Source organism: Halichoerus grypus, chromosome 1, assembly GCF_964656455.1.
Source record: "Halichoerus grypus chromosome 1, mHalGry1.hap1.1, whole genome shotgun sequence".
NCBI lineage: Eukaryota > Metazoa > Chordata > Mammalia > Carnivora > Phocidae > Halichoerus > Halichoerus grypus.
The window spans coordinates 45,869,218-45,889,673 of NC_135712.1; the positions used below are offsets into that span (position 1 = coordinate 45,869,218).

The window sequence follows — 20,456 nt, forward strand, 5'->3', positions numbered from 1 at the left end:
CCTGCCCTGTCACCTGTGCAATCTTTGCCCCAGCCCCTAACTTCTCTGAGTCTTAGTTTCTCGATCTGTGAAATGAAAGTTTACACAATATGTTGGCAAAGATCCTAGGACTGTATAGCCTATAAAAAAACAAGGGAGTGTGTTCTGTGATGAGAATTAGGTCATAAGGAACTTTAAAACAAATATTTTAAGGTTTCTAGTGACACTTTGCTGGAAAAAAAATCACATGTTAAATGATGATTGTTGACTTTTACTTGATGCCATAAGTGATAGGAGACATAGTAATGGTAGGTGATTATACTGAACAAAAGAAACAAAATAGGGACGCCTGACTGGTTCAGTTTGTAGAGTTAGTAAATGCTATTCATCTTCATTATTTTGTAATATTTTGTATAAGATATGCAACAGCCAACAGCTTGGTCAAAATTGAAATAATCCAAAGAGAGTTTCATGCATTTTACTGATTTGCATGGTAGCAATCACTGGGGTGACACACAGTTAAAGTATTTTGGGGGGTCAGGAGGGTGTGGAGGAAAGAGCGGAAATAATTACTCAATAGCTCTTAGAAACCATCCTTCAGTTAAGTCAAATAGCACCAATACATTACTATGTTAAGATCCAATAACTTGCTACTTAAGATACTTTTTCCCAATTTAAAGATTTGGAAATCTTGGGGCGCCTGGATGGCTCAGTCGGCTGACCACTGGGCTCTTGGTTTTGGCTCAGATCATGATCTCAGGGTCATGAGCTCAGGGTCATGGGATCGAGCCTTGCTTTGGGCTCCCTGCTCAGCGGGGAATCTGCTTCTCTTCCTTTCCTTGTGTTCCTCCCCCACTCATGTGCTCTCTCTCTGTCACACACAAATAAATAAATAAATCTTTTTAAAAAAAGATTTGGAAATCATGAAAAGTGGAAAACTTGAGGAAAAATTTTTTGAGAAAAATAATTATTTATTTATTTGAGAGAGAGAGAGCACACAGAGGGAGAGGGAGAGGAAGAGGGAGAAGCAGACTCCCTGCTGAGCAGAGAGCCTGAAGTGGGGCTCGATCCCAGGACCCTGAGATCACTACCTGAGCCGAAAGCAGCCACTTAACCAACTGAGCTACCCAGGAAAAAGAACATTTTAATTAAGTTTTTAAATAGCTATATTTCTCAAATCAGTGAGTGAGTATTCAGCTTCACGTAACAGAAGACACTGCTGAAAGTGGCTTAAAAAATAGGGTTTTGTTACTTTACCACCCAGAAATCTGGAAGAAACTATTTCCAGGCTTGTGAGCAGCTCCACGGTTTCAGCAGGTGGCAGGACTCCCTATCTGCCAGACATGGTACATTGACAAGTGACCCTCATGCTTGCAAGATGCGTCCCCTGTTCCAGGTGCCACGTGTCACTATGACAATATTTGGGGCCCCAACATGGAGCCCCATGTGTCCCTTTTTGTTAGAGAGGAAACCCTTTCCCAGACTCCTTATTTTCCACTGCCCACACCTGGCGCCCTTGCCACAAAGGGCATCACGAGCTCCAGCAAAGCAGTGCCCGCCATTTCCACCTCATAAGAGCCATGCTTTGCCAACATGGACAAGGGGGTATGCAGCCAACGTACCCACTTTTACATGTTGGTCTATGTCCTTCCAAACATTTCTTCCTTGCAGGGTTCTATCTGTACTGTTTAAATCATCCTATATATCAGGTTTTGTAACCTGCTTTTATACTTCCTATTTTACCATACACATTGGTCCCACAGTAATAGTCTTTGGAAATTTTATTTTAAATGGTGACATAACATTCCATGCCAAGAAACCTATCTTGATTTACTTAACTTGTTCTAAGCAGCATTCCTCTCATTTACACAATACTTACTGGGTAGTAAGTACTATACACCAGAGGCTTTACCCCAGTGTCTCTAGTCTCTACAACATTCCAGCGAGGTAGTTATTATCATTCCACATTTACAAATGAGGACACTGGAACTCAGACAAGGTAAAGCTTACTGATATTCCTGTTGGTCAACTGCAGAACAGGGAACTTGAGCTCAGGCCCATCTGATTCCCCAACCAGCTAACACAATGATATTTATTCAACACTGTTGGAGGGGGGAGAAATTAAAGCCCAAATGAGTGGGCCACTTCATAAATATAAATTAGGTAAGTTTACTATTGAGCAAAACCAACCAAAGCAAACCAAACAAAAACCTGAATTCAGGCAGGCAGCCAGCAAGTGCCTACAAAGCTATAATGGAAATGTAGCTCTATTAACATGCACGTGAAGCTACAATTCATCATCTCACTTTAAGGAAAGCATCAGTCGTTACTCGATTTGCATCAGTAGTTACATCAAGCCGATTCTGACATCCTGTTTTTCATAAATCTTGATCAGGCTTATTTCCATGCTTTCTTCTTCATAATTGTTCATCACTACTTCCTACCGTTGCCCCTGACAGTGTTAAACTACCACATACAATTAATTAGTCACATTCTTCAACATTCCTCGGTAAGGTTACATTAAGTTCAGCTCCTCAAAGCACCAATAAGAAAAAGTTCCTGATTTAAATCTTGTGTTCCAAAATAAATTCCATTAGCCAACAGAACATTCTATAAACCATATATTTTTTATAGTATGTCCTACAATACACTTTGTCCATATCCTCAAACAAGTGGCAGTCTTTTTGTTCTGAAGATATCAGGAAGGCCATATAGTATCTTTGGGTGTCAGCAGTTAAACGGAGTACATGAATAAAAAATGAAAAACAGGGGCACCTGTGTGGCTCAGTTGGTTAAGCTCTGCCTTCGGCTCAGGTCATGGTTCCAGAGTCCTGGGCTCCCTGCTCAGCGGGGAGTCTGCTTTTCCCTCTGCCTGCCGCTCGCCCTGCTTGTGCTCACTCTCTCTCTCTCTCTCTGTCAAATGAATAAATAAAATCTTTAAAAAAAAGAAAAATAAAAGGGGGAAGGAAAGCAAGGAAAGAAGGAATAAAGAAATGAGCATACAGAGCAAGAGGAGGGCAAAGTGAAGTGTGCCAAAGTTACTGTCAATTCTGTTGTGATAGAAGTAATTCTAGGCCAGTCTGGAAACCAGCACAGGGCAAATGTTTCTGGCCAGCCAACAGGACCAGCAGAGACCAAGCCAAACGGAACTGCTGTAGCTGACTAAATCACTTCAGGTTACCTTCTCTGAAGACTTCTCCTCCCCCCACCCGCCTCCCGCCCTGTTTGGTTTCAGGCGCCTTGGGCCTATCTACTTTGTTTTCCTATCCCGTTCCAGGACCAAATGTTGCCCCAACAGGCTTTCCCAAATACCACCTCTTTTCAATGACAAGTCCTCACTTCTTGCTGCCGTTCCTGTGTAATGGTGTGGGTGGTTCCAGGAGAAGGGTGACATAAGCAGGCTTCCTCTGGACTTGACACAGCCGAGCCAAAGAGGAAACTAGGCTGGCGGCTTTCCTGCTGAGGCCAGACATTCACTACGACATGTTGACGGTATGGCAGATGGGGAATCGATCCCTTGGAGAGCAGGGAACGCTCCCAGGGCCTCACAGCCACTTTGCCCTCTGCCCTAGTTACTCGCGCTGCACTAGGGTCAATAAACCAGAAAGTTCTCAGTCTGTCTGGCCAGAGCAAGATAATTTGTGGGGTTTGGCTTCATCGTGGTTCTTTGTCCCATCCTGTTACAAGCCTCTGGAAGGGAGAAAGGAATTCATAAGTTTGCTTCAGTTTAATCATTGTGACTAACCAGGAAAAAAATGTTGTTCCTACTTTTTCTCCATTCTAGGTGGCTAATATTCCCACTTGGTACCTCATTAATAATCTGATGCTACAAGTCTGGGTTTTATTTGAGACAGGAGCAAAATGATGTGTAAACAAAGATGATGTGAGAAATAAATCTTATTGGGATATTCTATATATATATATATATATCAAGATTATATTACATTATACAACTATATATATTATATGATATATGATTTATGATACATACTATATAATTACATATATGAAAAATCTTATTGGGATATATTATATATTATGACTACATTTTATAATTATATATTATATAAGATTAATAAGCAAATCTTACAAGTTTATAAAAAGAAAAAAATAGGTTTTGGATAAATACAGATCTGGTTTTCATTCTAAGCACAGCAACAAAGGACAAGCTGACTAACTTTTCAGGTATCAATCCGTTTTTTTCATCACTGAAATGAAGGTGATGGGTGTTAAGAATTATGAGAGAGGATGTCTATTGAGTGTAAGGTGTAGAGTGATTGAAATGAAATATTAGTTTCCTTTCCTTCCTAACCCATCAGCCCAAGAGAACACAGATTTTTTTTAAGCTTTTCAATCAGTCAGCAAATGCATTGAAGTATTAAAATATTATGACTCTCAAATAGTTTACAGTCTAGTTGGGGATGTAATGTTAAGTCACATGGAACAATAAGAGAACAATAGAAGTTCACAATTTAATCAATCAGTTGTGCAATGTGTGGTTCCAGTTAATGAATTATAATTGTCGAGAAAAAAATGAAATAAAAATGGACTAAAGTTTTCTGTCATGTAGTCCTTCCCTCTTCTACAATCTTCTGGGTATTCTGTGGAGCAAGAAATAAGTCTGAGGTAAAGATAATTATATAAAAATATTAATATATGTTTTTCTATATAAAAATAGACTGACAGATATACTTGATGACATTTTTAGGGTGCTCCAGACAAAGTTCTACTAATCCTCTGAGGACTAGTCCAAAATCTCTTTCAAAAACAGAAAAATCCTCTTAAGAGTCCATGTTAAAATCAACCTCTCCGGGCACCTGGGTGGCTCAGTCGTTAAGCGTCTGCCTTCGGCCCAGGTCATGATCCCAGGGTCCTGGGATCGAGCCCCGCATCAGGCTCCCTGCTCTGTGGGAAGCCTGCTTCTCCCTCTCCCACTCCCCCTGCTTGTGTTCCCTCTCTTGCTGTGTCTCTCTCTGTCAAATAAATAAAATCTTAAAAAAAAAAAAAAATCAACCTCTCCTTCTGACCCTCTTATAATCCTCTAATGCTTTGCTGCCACTTTGTGCCTATCATGATGATTATAAAAGCATTTTATATAAATTGTCCCATGCTTATTTGCATTTGATAAAAGAATTCATCAAAATGTATGTATGAAATAGTAAGAATCCCCAAGCTCCCCTCTACTCCCATTCACCAAAGAAGCAGATATTCTATCAAATACCAAAAATAATAAAAATATGCAAATCCCCCTTTGGAACTATTCCTGGGATCAAAACTCAAAAATACAAACCTGTTAGACTTTCCATCTTTGCCTTTTACCTTTAAAGCAGTTGATAAAAAACATTTGCATTTGTAAAAGTATTTTCATATGATTCATGAATCATGTTCCTTCTTGGCCATCTAAACACACACCCAGGATGTTATTTACCATGTCTATAGAAACTACTCTTCCATGTGTCTCTGGCCAAATCTTTGGCCACCTACCAAGGAATTAGGATGCTTTTACTCTCAAGAATCAGACAAAATCTTAAGTGTGGCAGAAAGACAAAAAGTATCATCTGGATAAAAACCCAATAAGCTCAGTCAAAATTAAAGAAAAAAATAACTTACACATATTCTGCCTACTATGTGCCAGACACTGTTCAAAACATTTTATAATCGGGGCCCCTGGGTGGCACAGTCGGTTATGGGTCTGACTCTCGGTTTGGGCTCAGGGTGTGATCTCAGCGTCATGGGATAGAGCTCTGCACTCAGCGCAGAGTCTGCTTAAGATTCTCTCTCCCTCTCCCTCTACTTCTTCTCCCCCCCTCAAATAAATAAACAAATCTTTAAAGAAAACCCACATTTTATATTTCATTTAACCGTCCTAACAGTCCTATGCAGCAAATATAACTGTCCCCATTTTTTAAACGAGAAAAGTGGGGTGAGAGACAGTCACTTACTCAAGGTCAGAGAACTAGTAAGTCAGCATTCAAACAGACTAAATGTTCCTAAATGGGAGTTTTAGAAGGACCAGTAAATTTTGAGTGAGCATTGCAGAATCTTTAGCTAGTATAATTAAAAAATGAAGTATTCTGTTAAGCCAGAAATTCCTTAAATGTCTACATATTGTTTTAAACCTCCCTTTAAAATAAATTAATCTACTTCCTTTTCTTATGTTATATGTCTATATATGTTTATATATTATACTATAATAAATCATATATATGTGGTTTATTTTAAGGAATTGGCTTACATGATTATGACGGCTAGCAAGTCCAAAATCTGTAGGGTGGGGCTAGCAGGCTGGAGACCCAGAGAAGAGCTGATGCAATTCAAGTCTAAACGCCATCGGCTGGCAGAATTCCCTCCTGCCCTGGGGAGGTCAGTCTGTCTTTTGTTCTATCAGGCCTTCAGTGGATTCTAGGAGGCCCACTCACATTATGTAGGGCAATCTGCCTTTCTCAAAGTTCACTGATATAAATATTAATCTCATTAAAAACACCCTCAGAGAAATATCCAGAAAAATGTCTGATCATGTATTTGGGCACCATGGCACAAGATTAACCATCATATATGTGTCCATCGTATATATTTTTTTCATAAAGGATGGAAGATATTCTTGTAGTGCCTTGAGGATCATGAATAGGAACATTTCAAATTACTGTTTAAGGACTAAAGATATAGAACATTGGGCCAAATTATGTACTGACCACTGGACAGAACTTGGAATTTGGTTTCATAAGTAAATCCTGAATATTAGCTTTATTTGTGACCTATCTCTTTCTCTTAAAGCCTGAGAGCAAACAAAACAAAAATCAAATTAATCAAGATGTTCAAGTAAAATGAGTATCTCTTCATATAAATACTGTATCCATTTATCTACCTATCTGAGACTAAGAAGTAGGTGTGCCAAAAAATTGAAGAGCAGGACATGCTTTAAAAGTCATTTTTTTTAGAAGATTTTATTTATTTGTTTAACAGAGAGATTGAGAGAGAGCACAGTAGGCAGAACGGCAGGCAGAGGGAGAAGGAGAAACAGACTTCCCGCGGAGCAGGAAGCCCGATGCGGGGCTCGATTCCAGGACCCTCGGATCATGACCTGAGCCGAAGGCAGACGCTTAACTGACTGAGCCACACAGACGCCCCTTGGACATGCTTTCAAAGTCATTTTATGAGGCCCACATTATCCTGATACGAAAACCAGACAAGGACACCACACAAAAAAGGAAATATCAGGCTAATGGACATAGTGAACACAAATGCAAAAATTCTCAAGAAAATATTAGCTAATCAAATACCTTAAAAAGATCATACACCATAATCAAGTGGAATTTGTTCCAGGGATGCAAGGATGGGTCAGCATATGCAAATCAATCAATGATACAACACATTAACAAAATTAAGGATGAAAATCATATTATCATTTCAATAGATGCAGAATAAGCATTTGACAAAATTCAACATCAATTTATGATAAAAACTCTCACCAAAAGGAGTATAAAGGGAAAATTCCTCAATATGATAAAGGCCATCTATGACAAACCCACAGCTAACAGCATACTCATCAGTGAAAAGCTGAAAGCCTCTGACCGTAAGATCAAAAACAACACACGGACGCCCACTGTCTCCGGCTATATTCAACAAAGTACAGGCCTACCTCATAGACATTGCAGTGTTGGTTCCAGACCACCACAATAAAACAAATATCACAAAAAAGGGAGTCAAGTAAATTTTTTGGTTTCCCAGTGCCTATAAAATTTATGTTTACGCTGTAATCTATTAAGTGTGCAATAGCATGATATCTAAAAAACAATGTACAAACCCTAATTAAAAATACTTTATTGCTAAAAATGCTAACCATTATCTGAGTTTGAAAGATTATGAGAATTACCAAATGTGATGCAGAGACATAAAGTGAGCAAATGCTGTTGGAAAAAAATGGCTCTGATAGACTTGTTCAACATAGGGTTGCCACAAACATTCAACTTGTATAAAACATAATATCTGCAAAGTGCAATGAAGTGAAGCACAATAAAACAAGATGTGCCTATTGTGGAAGTCCTAGCCACAGCAATTAGGTGAGGGAAAAAAAAATAAGGCATCCAAATTGGAAGAGAAGAAGTAAATCTGTCTCTATTTGCAGATGACAAGATATTATATATAGAACCCCGAATACTATAAAAAAACTGTTAGAACTGATCAATGAATTCAAGTAAAATTGTAGAATACAAAATCAATATACAGAAATCTACTGCATTTCTATACACTAATAAACCATCAGAAAGAGAAATTAAGGGAAGACAATCCCATTCACAATTACTACCAAAACAATAAAATAGCTACAAATAAATGTAACAGAGGAGTTGAAAGACCTGTACACTGAAGACTGTAAGACACTGATAAAAGAAATTGAAGACGGCACAAATAAATGGAAAAATATTCTGTGCTCATGAACTGGAAGAATTAACATTGTTAAAATGTCCTACTACTCCCCAAAATCTACAGTTTCAACGCAATCCCTATCAAAATTTCAATGGCATTTTTTTTTTAAAGATTTTATTTATTTGACAGAGAGAGAGATAGCGAGAGAGGGAACACAAGCAGGGGGAGTGGGAGAGGGAGAAGCAGGCTTCCCGCGGAGCAGGGAGCCCGATGTGGGACTCGATCCCAGGACCCTGGGATCATGACCTGAGCCGAAGGCAGACACTTAACGACTGCCCCACCCAGGCGCCCCTCAATGGCATTTTTAACAGAACTAGAACAAATAATTCTAAAATCTGTATGGAACCACAAAAGACTTTGAATAGCCGAAGCAATCTTGAGAAAGAAGAACAAACCTGGAATATCACAATCCCAGATTTCAAAGTCTACTACCAGGCTATAGTATTCAAAAACAGTATGATGTTGGCATAAAAACAAACAAATAGATCAATGGAACAAAATAGAGAGCCCAGAAATAAACCCACATATATATGGTCAATTAATTTATGACAAAGGAGCTAAGAATATACAATGGGGAAAGGACAGTCTCTTCAATAAATGGTGTTGGGAAAACTGGACAGCAACATGCAAAAGAATGAAACTAGACCACTATCTTATACCATACACAAAAATTAACTCAAAACAGACTGAAGACTTGAATGCAAGACTTGAAACCATAAGACTCCTAGCAGAAAACATAGGCAGTAAGCTGCTTGACATTGGTCCTAGCAATATTTTTTGGACCTGACTCTACAGGCAAGGGAAACAAAAGAAAAATAAACAAATGGAATTATATCAAACTAAAAAGCTTCGGTACAGTAAAGGAAACCATCAACAAAATGAAAAGGCAGTCTACTGAATGGGAGAAGATATTTGCAAATTATATATCCAATAAGGGGTTAATATCCAAAATATATTGGGGTCCCTGGATGGCTTAGTCTGTTAAGCAGCTGCCTTTGGCTCAGGTCATGATCCTGGGGTTCTGGGATCAAGCCCCATATTGGCCTCCCTGCTCAGTGGGGAGTCTGCTTCTCCCTCTCCCTCTGCCCTTCCCCCTGCTCATGCTCTCTCTCTCTCTCTCATAAATAAATAAATTTTAAAAATCTTTAAAAAAAAATCCAAAATATATAAAGAGCTTATACAACTCAACAACAAAAAATCCCTAAATACTCTAATTAAAAAATGGGCAGAGGATCTGAAGTCATTTTTCCAAAGAAGACATACAGATGTCTAAAAGGCACATTGAAAAGATGTTCAATATCATTAATTATCAGGGAAATGAAATCAAAACCACAATGAGATATCACCTCACACCTGTTAGAATGATTATTATCAAAAAGACAAGAAATAACAAGTGTTGGCAAGGATGTGGATAAAAGGGAACCCTCGTGCACTGTTGATGGGAATGTAAATTGGTGCAACCACTGTGGAAAACAATATGAGTTTCCTCAAAAAAGTAAAAATAAAACTACTATATCTACCCACTCTCGGGAATTCCACTTCTGGATATTTATTTGAAGAATATGAAAACACTAACTCAAAAATATACATGCACTCCTATGTTCATTGCAGCATTATTTTCTGTAGCCAAGATATGGAAACAACCTGTGTCCATTGATGGATGAATGGTAAAGAACATGTGATATCTATCTATCTATCTATCTATCTATCCATCTATCTATCTACTCAGCCATACAAAAAAAAAAAAAAAAAAAAGGAAAATTTACCATTTGCAGCAACATGGATGGACTTAGGGGGCATTATGCTAAATGAAATAAGTTGGATGGAGAAAGAAAAACACCATTTGATTTCACTTATATATGGAATCTAAAAAACAAAACAAACAAACGAAATGAAACTTTGAGAGAACAGATTGGTAGTTCTCTATAACTACCAGAGAGGTAGGGGATTAGGGAGTAGGTAGAATGGGTGATGGGACTCAACTGTATGGTGATGGATGGTAATGGTAGTGATCTCTTCGTAGTGTATACAGATTATAATGTTGTACACCTGAAATTTACATAATGTTATATACCAATTTTACCTTAAAAAAAAAAAAGAAGAAGAAGAAGAAGGTCCATATTCTACCTAAGCCAGAGCTGGGAATAGGGCAGACTAGACAAAACATGCAGATACTTTTGCTTTTCAAAAGGAGGATGACAGACCTCCCCTTACAAAATTACCTACAAATGATTTAATTAAAGTGGTGTGATATTTCCCAGAATGTTGTTGCTGGCCTTGGTGATGAGAAATTATCCAAAGCACTGTTGCAAATACTCTCCAGAAGGTACACCAGACAACCCATTGGGATGCAAGTAGAAAATAAGGGAATATATTCATTCTCTTTATATGTAGTTTCTGTTTAAAATAAAATACAAAATTAAATATTCATGTTGACACTTGCCCTGGTGATTATCTACCAATCACTTGCCACATACACCAAGAAAGAGAGCCTAAGGGATGGGTGGAAGGTAAGTAATTTGACAGCGGCACCCTTCCCCAGGGTTTGCTACATACTGTAGACCACATGTGTCTAGTGAAGTGGATTTACGTTTTCGAGTTCTATTTTCAACCTAACTAACCCTCACAAAATGAATAGGTGATGAAAAAACATATTCTGGCAACTAATTGAAGATGCTAATAATGCACAAATGAACAATAAGAAAACTGCAGAGCTTCCCTTCTGTTCCTACCACAAGCTCTTGTCAGACATATTACAAATTAACAAGAATATTATTGAAATACCAATTTATTTATTTTATGAGTTTTATTTATTTTTATATTTTAAAAATTTAAATTTTTTTCACTTCTATTGTTTTTTTATTTTAATTCCAGTATAGTTAACATATACTGTTATATTAGTTTCAGATGTACAATATAGTGATTAAACAATGCCATACATTACTCAGTGCTCATCTTGATAAGTGTCCTCCTTAATCTCATCACCTATTTCAGCCATCCCTTCATCCACCTCCCCTCTGGTAACCATCTTTTGTTCTCAATAGTTAAAAATTTATTTCTCGGTTTGTCTCTATCTTCTTCCCACTTTGTTCATACGTTTTGTTTCTTAAATTCCACATATGAGTGAAATCATATGGCATTCTCTTTCTCTGACTGACTTATTTCACTTAGAATTATACTCCTTAGCGTCGTCCATGTTGTTGCAAATGGCAAGATTTCCTTCCTTTTTATGGATGAGTAATATTCCAGTGTGTCTGTGTGTGTGTGTGTCTCACAACTTCTTTATATATTCATCTGTCCATGGACACTTGGGCTGCTTCCATAATTTGGCTATCATAAATAATGCTGCGATAAATAATTTATATGCATTATTATGATGTATGGCTAATATAAAAAATAAACACTACTATTTATTTAGTTTAATTTTTATTTCATTTTATTACAAGATTGCAGAAATGGCCACAAATTCTATTCAATCCCTGTATGCATGTCCCTTTGCAATGTGATTACGGCAGCCACTCCCATGAAGAAGTAAAGTCTATTCTTCTGTCCTTGAATCTGGACTTGACCATGTGGACCAAGAGACAGTGGGAAAAAATTACACAAGCAGAGACTTAAAAAGTGGTTGTATATCGGGGCTCTTGGGAACCCATCAGCCACTGGCATATAAATTAGCCTGTGTTAGCCTGCTGGATGATTATCTGTGGCTCAGTACCCAGATGAAAGCCAGCCCACCCCCAGATATGTGAGGCCACTGACTGCCAGCAGACCAGGAAACAGGAGAAAGTCTAGCTAAGACAAACAGAAGAACCAGTCCAAAATGTCAACCCAAAGGATCAGGAGCTAATAAATAAATGATTATTGTTTTAAACAACTAAGATGAAGAGTGGCTAGTTTACACAGTAAAAACTGATATAGAAATTAATGCCTAAAAGTGGGTGGTTGTTGTTAAAAACAAAACAAAACAAAAACAAAACCCTAAAACATGTGGCCTTGGGTCTCTGAATTGGGCAGAAACAGAAAAAACTTTAAGAATCCAGCAGCAAAAACTAAAAAAGAGGTGAATAAACTATTGGTGGTTGCTGGGAAAAAAAGGTGAGAACTTGCTATAGCCAGCCAGAAAAATGGCAACATGTATCATGTAGTTAAAAGCAATTGGCCTGCAGTAACTTAAAAGATTAAATATATTTTTTCTTCTGATGAATTTATGGACCTTGCAAGATGACTTCCCAGCAAAATGTTGAAAGTGTTGAGAGTGGTTTCATTTAGCTGCCTAGGAAGGAAGAGGCAAGCTAAAGAAAGAATTTGAAGGGAATTTATAGAAAATAAAACTGCTTCTCATCTCTAATCACTTTAGCCAGTAAAAATCCTTTAAGTGAAAGAAATTTGCGGCCAAAGATCATATCAAAGATGTGGCTATTAAACCTTCATTAAGATACTTCAAAGAATTAAGATGATCTCTAGTAGACCCTCTCAACAAAAAAAGAAGGGGCCTGGGTCTAAGAATTTTAAGAATTTTATCACACAACAGACACACCCACAAAATTCTATCTCCAAAAAATTGTGGGTGTGGCTTTTCTTGAACCAAGTAGTCTCAAGTCAGATTCATAGCAAAACCACAAAGTTTTGAGAATGGTATTGATGAAAAACACCACACACTTGGGATGAAAAATTCGAGATTGCTCAGATTACAAAATAGCCTCTGGAACCCTCACTTTTTACTAGTCGGAAGCAATCAAAGAAAGCTATTTAGCTATAAACTTGGGTTTTTCCTTATAGAAAAGGACCAGGTTCTGTCCCAGAAGACAGAACCAAGAGCTCAGAAAGTAGGAGCTAAGAGCCTTGGAGGACAATGGAGCAGGGAGATAAAACTGACCTAATCAAGAAATAGTTCTTGCTCCCAGAATGGAGAGACCTGGCAACAGATGTCTAATTGGATTTCAGAATCATTACAGACCAGTAGCTGCTATGTGTTTCACATCCTTCCCTTTATCAATGTCAGTGTGAACTGTAATGACCCAGTCTCTGCTTCATCATTGTATGTTATTGGGTATGTTGGGGACAGATAGTCTCTTTTTTAGTTTATAGGTCTCTAGAACAAGAGGAGCCCATCTGGAGATTCTCACCTGATCTGATTTAGATCACAAGACCCCATACTAGCATGAGGCCATCATTCAATGAGATTCAGGGGGGATCTAACATGCGGAAGGAATAATAATTATTTTGTCCAAAGGATAGACTGTGCTAGATTGCAAAAATGGCTATAATACTTGGTAGCTTCTTTCATCAAGATATGTGTATTTCTCTTTGAATCTAAACTAGTCCTGTGACTTAATTCACCATTAGTACGCGCCACAAGTGATGTCGTGCCAATGCCAGGCCTAGAATGTCTTTGCTCTCTCTGTTCAGGTCAGCCGCCACCACGTGAACATACAGGGGCTACCTGCTGCCTGATGAGAGGTCTGTGGCTCAGTCACCCTTGTCACTCCAGCCGACAGCCAACAGAAGCAGGAGCAGAGCGGCCTGATTTTTTATCTGCTCAGAGACACCTGAGTGAGCTAAATGAACCAGTTGAGAAGAGCTTCCAATTGATCCCAGCCTAAATTTCTGCCTTAAGAATTATGAAATAAACACACGGTTAATATTTTAAGCACATAAATTGGAGGCAGGGGAGGTTATCATGTAGCCATAAGTAAGTGACACAGACACCCAAATGTCACAGAACAATTTAGTGCTATCCCTTCCTTTCTCCTCCAGTCTTCAATTCTTTCTCTGACATAAATCAAGCGTCTGGGGGCGCCTGGGGGGCTCAGTCGTCAGGCGTCTGCCTTCGGCTCAGGTCATGATCCCAGGGTCCTGGGATCGAGTCCTGCATCGGGCTCCTTGCTCCTCGGGAAGCCTGCTTCTCCCTCTGCCACTCCCCCTGCTTGTGTTCCCTCTCTCGCTGTGTCTCTCTTTGTCAAATAAATAAATAAAATCTTAAATAAATAAATAAATAAATAAATAAATAAATAAATAAAGCATCTATGTAGCAGTGGGTCTGTCTGGAGCATTGCAGTGTGTCCCAATAGTCTATTTGCCTGTGTCCACATCAGTTCAACGCTATGTTATTTGCTGTAGCTTGATATCTGATGAGGCCAGTCACCCCCAGTGTACCTTTTGCTTCTTCAGGAGAGTCTTGGCTATTCTTGGCCTTTTGTTCAACTCTGTAAATTTTGAATGGGTTGATCAAGTACAATAGAAAAAAAAAAAACACCCCTGTGGCATTTTTATTGAAATTTTATTAAATCTATAGACAAATTGGGAAGAATGGACATATTTTTTTAATTGGCCCTTCCTACCCATAAACATCTCCCCATTATTTAAGTGTTCCTTGGTTTCTTTTCATACATTTTTATAATTACCTACATAAATATTGGTTACATCTTTTTCAGATTTATTCATAAGTACTTTATATTCTTACTGTTAATAGAAAATAATATAAAGTAAATGAATATAAATTAGATTTATAAATAACCTTAATCTTTTTTTTAAAGATTTATTTATTTATTTACTTATTTGAGAGGGAGAGAGGGGGAGAGAGAACAAGTGAGAGCACAAGAACAGGGGGAGGGAGAAGCAGGCTCCCAGCAAGAAACAGGGAGACCCGATGCAGGGCTCAATCACAGGACCCTGAGATCATGACCTGAGCTGAAGTCAGAAGCTTAACTGACTGAGCCACCCAGGCACCCCAATAATCTTAATCTTATTAAGATAATCTTAATAGGGCGCCTGGGTGGCTCAGTTGGTTAAGCGACTGCCTTCGGCTCAGGTCATGATCCTGGAGTCCCTGGATCGAGTCCCGCATCGGGCTCCCTGCTCGGCAGGGAGCCTGCTTCACCCTCTGACCCTCCCCCCTCTCATGTGCTCTCTCTCTCTCATTCTCTCTGTCTTAAATAAATAAATAAAATCTTTAAAAAAAAAAAAAAAGATAATCTTAATAAATAAATATAAATTAGATTTTTAAAAATTTTCCCAACTGACTGCATCAAAGTGTAAATGACTCATTAGTTATAATAGTTTGTGTATATTTAAATATTTTTTATTTAGACAATAATCTAGACAAAACAGCTCTCTCTCTACCCCTTATGCTGGGATGAGTTCAAAGCAACAGCTACATATATATAAGAACAGAGAGAAGAAAAAGAAACAAAGCCAAAAATGCCCCATTCTTCCACTAAAGGTTGCAAGCTTGAAGCAAACTGAGAGAGGGGAAAGGAGTAGCTACTTGGATAAGAGTTTGTAGTTTTGACATTACACTTGCAGGAATGGAGGTAAATTATTATTAGACCAGACCAAACTTGTATTTCCTAAGAGCAACTGCAAGATCTCTGGCCCAGCAGAACATTTGTTCTCTTCAACGTCTCAATCTATAAAAGCAATTTAAGCTTTATGAAGGAAAAAAGTGTGACATCCATTTAATGCTTCTCTGAGAGGGCAAGGAAACTAAGGTACCCTGGAAGAAAAGCAGGAAGTGAAAACAACATGGAAGTTCCTCAAAAAATTAAAAATAGAATTACCATATGATCCAGTAATTCCATTACCGGGTATTTACCCAAAGAATACAAAAACACTAATTCAGAAACATATATACACCCCAATGTTTATTGCAGCATTATTTACAATAGCCAAATTATGGAAACAACCCAAGTGCTCATTGATAGAGGAATGGATAAAGAAGAGGTGGTATGTGTATATATATATATATATATATATATATATATATATATATGGCATATGGGATATTACTCAGTCATAAAAAAGAATGAAATCTTGCCATTTGCAACATGGATGGATCTAGAGAGTATAATTCTAAGTGAAATAAGTCAGAGAAAGACAAATAATGTATGATTTCACTCCTGCGGAATTTAAGAAACAAAGCAAATGAACAAAGAAAAAAGAGGCAAACCAAAAACAGACTCTGAACTATAGAGAACAGAAGGTCACCAGAGGGGAGGTGAGTAGGGCGAGGAGTGAAATAGGTGAGGAGGATTAAGAGAACACTTACCATGATGAGCACTGAGTAATGTATAGAATTGTTGAACCACTATATTATACACCTGAAACCAGTAACTCACTGGAGTTAAAATTAAAATGAATAAGTAAAATGGGAAACCTAAGAGGTAAGCAAGAATCAAAGCCAAACTTTGCCTGAATGCATCTCCAGATCCCTGGTGGCTTTGCATTTCTGTTTTCATGACTGACCAATTCTGGTGAAAGAAGATAAGGCTCAGACACCACCAAGGATGGGAGTCTAGAAGGACTACCCCTGCCATAGCTGGAACCCTGGTAGGCAAATAATGGCCCTCCAAGAATGTCCTCATCTTAATTCCCTGAACCTGCAAGTGTGTTGTTACACAGCAAAGGGGAACTAAGGTTGCAGATGGAATGAGAGTTGCCAATCTGCTGAGTGTAAAGTATGCGGGTCATCTTGGAATATCCAGTGGTTACGGTGTAATCACAATGGCCTTTTAAATGTGGAATAAGGAGGAAGATGGTCATAGTCACAGAAAGATTTGAAGATTCTATGCTGCTGATTTTGAAGATGGAGGAAAAGACCAGAAGCCAAGTAAAAGACCAGTGGCCTCTAAATGCTGGAAACGGCAAGAAAACAGATTCTCCCCTCCAGGCTCCAGAGGCAACGCCGCCTGCTGACACTAATTTTAGCCCAGGCAAACTCATTTCAGGCTGGTCACATCCAGAACTAGAAGACAAACATCTGTGTTATTTCTAGCCACAAAGTCAGGGGTAATTTGTCACAACAGCAATAGAAAAGTAATACAGACCCCAAAGGGATAATATATTTCCAGAATGATTTCGATACAGGATTGTTAGGGAAGACTATGGCTATAGAGATAATATAACAATTTTTATAATAAACGTTAAATGAATGTTAAAAATGAAACACACACAGCACGCTCAACCCACTCAGAATTCAGCAAACAGAAGTTCTTGCTGATTGAATTGGACTTAATGAAATAAAAAGCATTATCTGCCTCTGGGAAAGGCAGGGCAAGGTTCATTAATAATTACATTTACTGGCAAAGGAAGAGCTGAGTCATTATGAGCCTGAAACATAAAAATGATTTCAGTCATTCTACAGAATTCAAATCCCATAAATAGAAATAAATGCCCTTGTCTGCAATCGGCTCCTTCCTCCTCCTTTCAGATGCTTTGATCTTTTGCCCCAAATGGAAAAAAGTGGTATTTGTAAGTGAAGCAAATAATTCAAATTTCATGACATTTAAAATATGAATCATGAGGGCTATTTGGGAAACCTTTTACGTGTAGGAAATGCAACAGAATCTTAAGTGCACAGACTAAGAGCCCAGTAATCCTTCTGTCTCTTTCTCAAAAGTGTTAGTGCTTCCATACATGAGAAGTGTTTCCATCTTCTTTTAAGTGGCCTTTGATATTACAGCAGTAACCTCATAGTTTAATATTTTCCTCTCAGAGCTTACTCTTGTGTTTTAGAACTTTTGCTAAAGAAAAGATTTTGCGGTGGTGGTGTAGTGACCTCAAAACATTTGAAGGAAAGACAAATTAGTTGGCTGAATGGTAACCAGGGTTAAAAGGACTCGATGTTGGGGAGAAAGGAGCTGAAGATAAGGGTCTAGCCAGAAGAACATATCATTGGCTTTATCCAGCGATGTGAAACAGCAAATTGTATTCCCCTTTAATGCCCTTACTCTTGACCTCTGCCCCTTGCTACATACTCAGGAACTAGTACTGAGCACTGGCAGCCTTATACCCTCCCCACAGCTACTGAGGACAGAATCCTGCCTGGCTGTATCTTCTATTTTCCATCCTCACATCCCATCAAAGCTCAGCTGTTAGGATTTTCTCATTCCTCTGCTCCCACTTCTAGCTATTCTTATTGGGGAGCAGCTCATAAACTAATACATACGTGATATTACATGTAAATGATTCCAGTGTTGTTCTTCCTCGCTACAAGCCAGTGATGACTCAGACCACTGTTTCTCTCCTCCAATACCCATCCACCCACCCAGGGAGCGTCTTCTCTGTCACTGCCAAGTCAGTTCCTGGAATTTATGTTGAAAGGTGGCAATGGAGGGAGAACCTGAGAGGTGAGAGGAGGAAGGAAAGAGGTTAAGTTAATCCTCAAAAGAAAGAGAGAAGAGATTTTGGAAATTTAGGACAAATGAAAGGTGCTGGTGTAGTGTGTGTATAAGGCAATCGGGGAAGGGGGGAAAAAGGTAAGAGATGTTGCTGGTGGGAGGGTGTTAAAGAATCAGCTTTAGCACATTTATAAAAGCACAAAAAATAGAATGTAATTCCATTTTTATAACTAATAGATATTTGATCTGGGCTTCTATGAATGAAACTTTATACACAGACTGGACCTTAGGGGTCAGAGGTTAAAAGGATTGGACACCAACTCATTCTGGGGGTTTGCCCAGGATGTCTCCAATCTTAGCACTAAAATTTTCATATCCTGGAAACTTCTTCAGTCCTTGTCAAACTGGGATGTTCGGTTACCCTAAGTCATTAGTGACCAATAATGACTTCACATGTTCTGTTTCCTGAGAGAATGTTAACTTGTTTTTCCTGAGAATTAGTTGCTGAGGATGAAGGGAAAATTATGATGACATTTGCCAAGAAAACGATGAGGAAGAAAGAAGAAGGGGAAGAGGAAAAGAAAGAAGGCTGAAAGGAAGAGAGAGAGAGAGAGTGTGTGTGTGTGTGTGTGTGTGTGTTTGTGCTTGTGTGTCTGTGTGTGTGTGTGTGTGTGTGTGTGTGTGTGTGTGTGTGGCTTTAAAGGGAGGACCTAAAGCAGTAGTTTTTAACCAGGAGCGATTCTATCCTGCAGGGGTTATTTGGCAACGTCTGGAGAGAGTTTTGGTTGCACAATTGATATCTACTGGAATCTAGTGAGTGGAGGCAAGAGTGCTGCTAAACATCCTACATAGGACAGCCCTCCACAACAAAGAATGATCCAGCCCCAAATGTCAGTAGTGATCAGAAAAGCATATAGGAGGAGGGTTGGGGGTGCAGGCTTCCTGTCTTGTTTTCAAGTGTCTAAAATGGAAGTGCTAGCACAGAAATAGAGTGCTAGAAGAGTATGAGTAAAAAGCAAGAAACAGGTGTCAATTTCTTTTATTCAGATGCCCAGGTCTAGGATAAAACATTTGACCATGCAAATAACAGTCAATACTTTTCTCCAAGATTTTCTGACATTAGGAAAAGAGGGAGTATCTCACTTTGCTCAGAATCTATGAAAGATAGTGTCAAATTGGTATTAAATCGGTCATTAGAAGAGGTGAAATTGATCTCATGAGTGTTAGAACCAGCTCATTCATTCCCTCAACAAGCATAATATTCTTTCTTGCCAGGATTCTTGAGGAAACTGGAGATGCAAAGATGAACATGATTGATCTCATGAGTGTTAGAACCAGCTCATTCATTCCCTCAACAAGCATAATATTCTTTCATGCCAGGATTCTTGAGGAAACTGGAGATGCAAAGATGAACATGACATGCTGAGAATACAAAATAAATAATTATTTAAGATGAGCATTATGCCATGGGAACAGAAAAAAGGAGGGTTCTGCTTGAAGAAGGTATGTCAGAGTAGGTAAAATTTTATCCGGGCGTTGAAAAATGAGTAGTAAATGGAAGTAATTAATCCACCAGAGAAGGCAAGGGAAGGACAATCCAGATGAAGACAACACTAAGCGCAAATCATGGGGGCTTTCAAGAGATGTGGACCTAGGTCTTTGAACACTCATCTTTGCAGCAAATGGACTTCATGGAAAAAAAGAAAGAAGAGATGTGTATCAGAAGTTAAGGAAAAGATTACCAGGATGCCTACAAACCATTCTCTCAAGTCAAACAGCATATACATTGTCCCCACACCCACGATTGTCCTCTCCCCTCAGAGTCAGCCCACATGTCCTCCCTCTTTGTCACTAAAATGCTCTTCTTCAAAGGTCCCTCTATGCACCCCTCAGGCCAAAGAGATGTTTCTGTCCCTGCGCTATGCACAGTTCATA

At 38.6% G+C, this 20,456-nt stretch overlaps 1 long non-coding RNA gene across 3 annotated transcripts in view; it reads right to left on the minus strand.

Moving 5' to 3' along the window:
• The window catches only part of LOC118544896 (uncharacterized), a 59,144-nt gene that overhangs the window by 17,119 nt on the left and 21,569 nt on the right, over positions 1-20,456 (minus strand). The window contains exon 5 of one of the 3 annotated variants that reach the window (XR_013444175.1): positions 3,319-3,669. The exons of 1 other annotated variant lie outside the window; for it this stretch is intronic. This is a non-coding gene — a long non-coding RNA (uncharacterized LOC118544896). Of the gene's footprint in view, positions 1-2,754; positions 3,134-3,318; positions 3,670-20,456 lie in introns of those variants that run through there. One more of the 3 variants, XR_013444187.1, reaches the window with a different exon arrangement.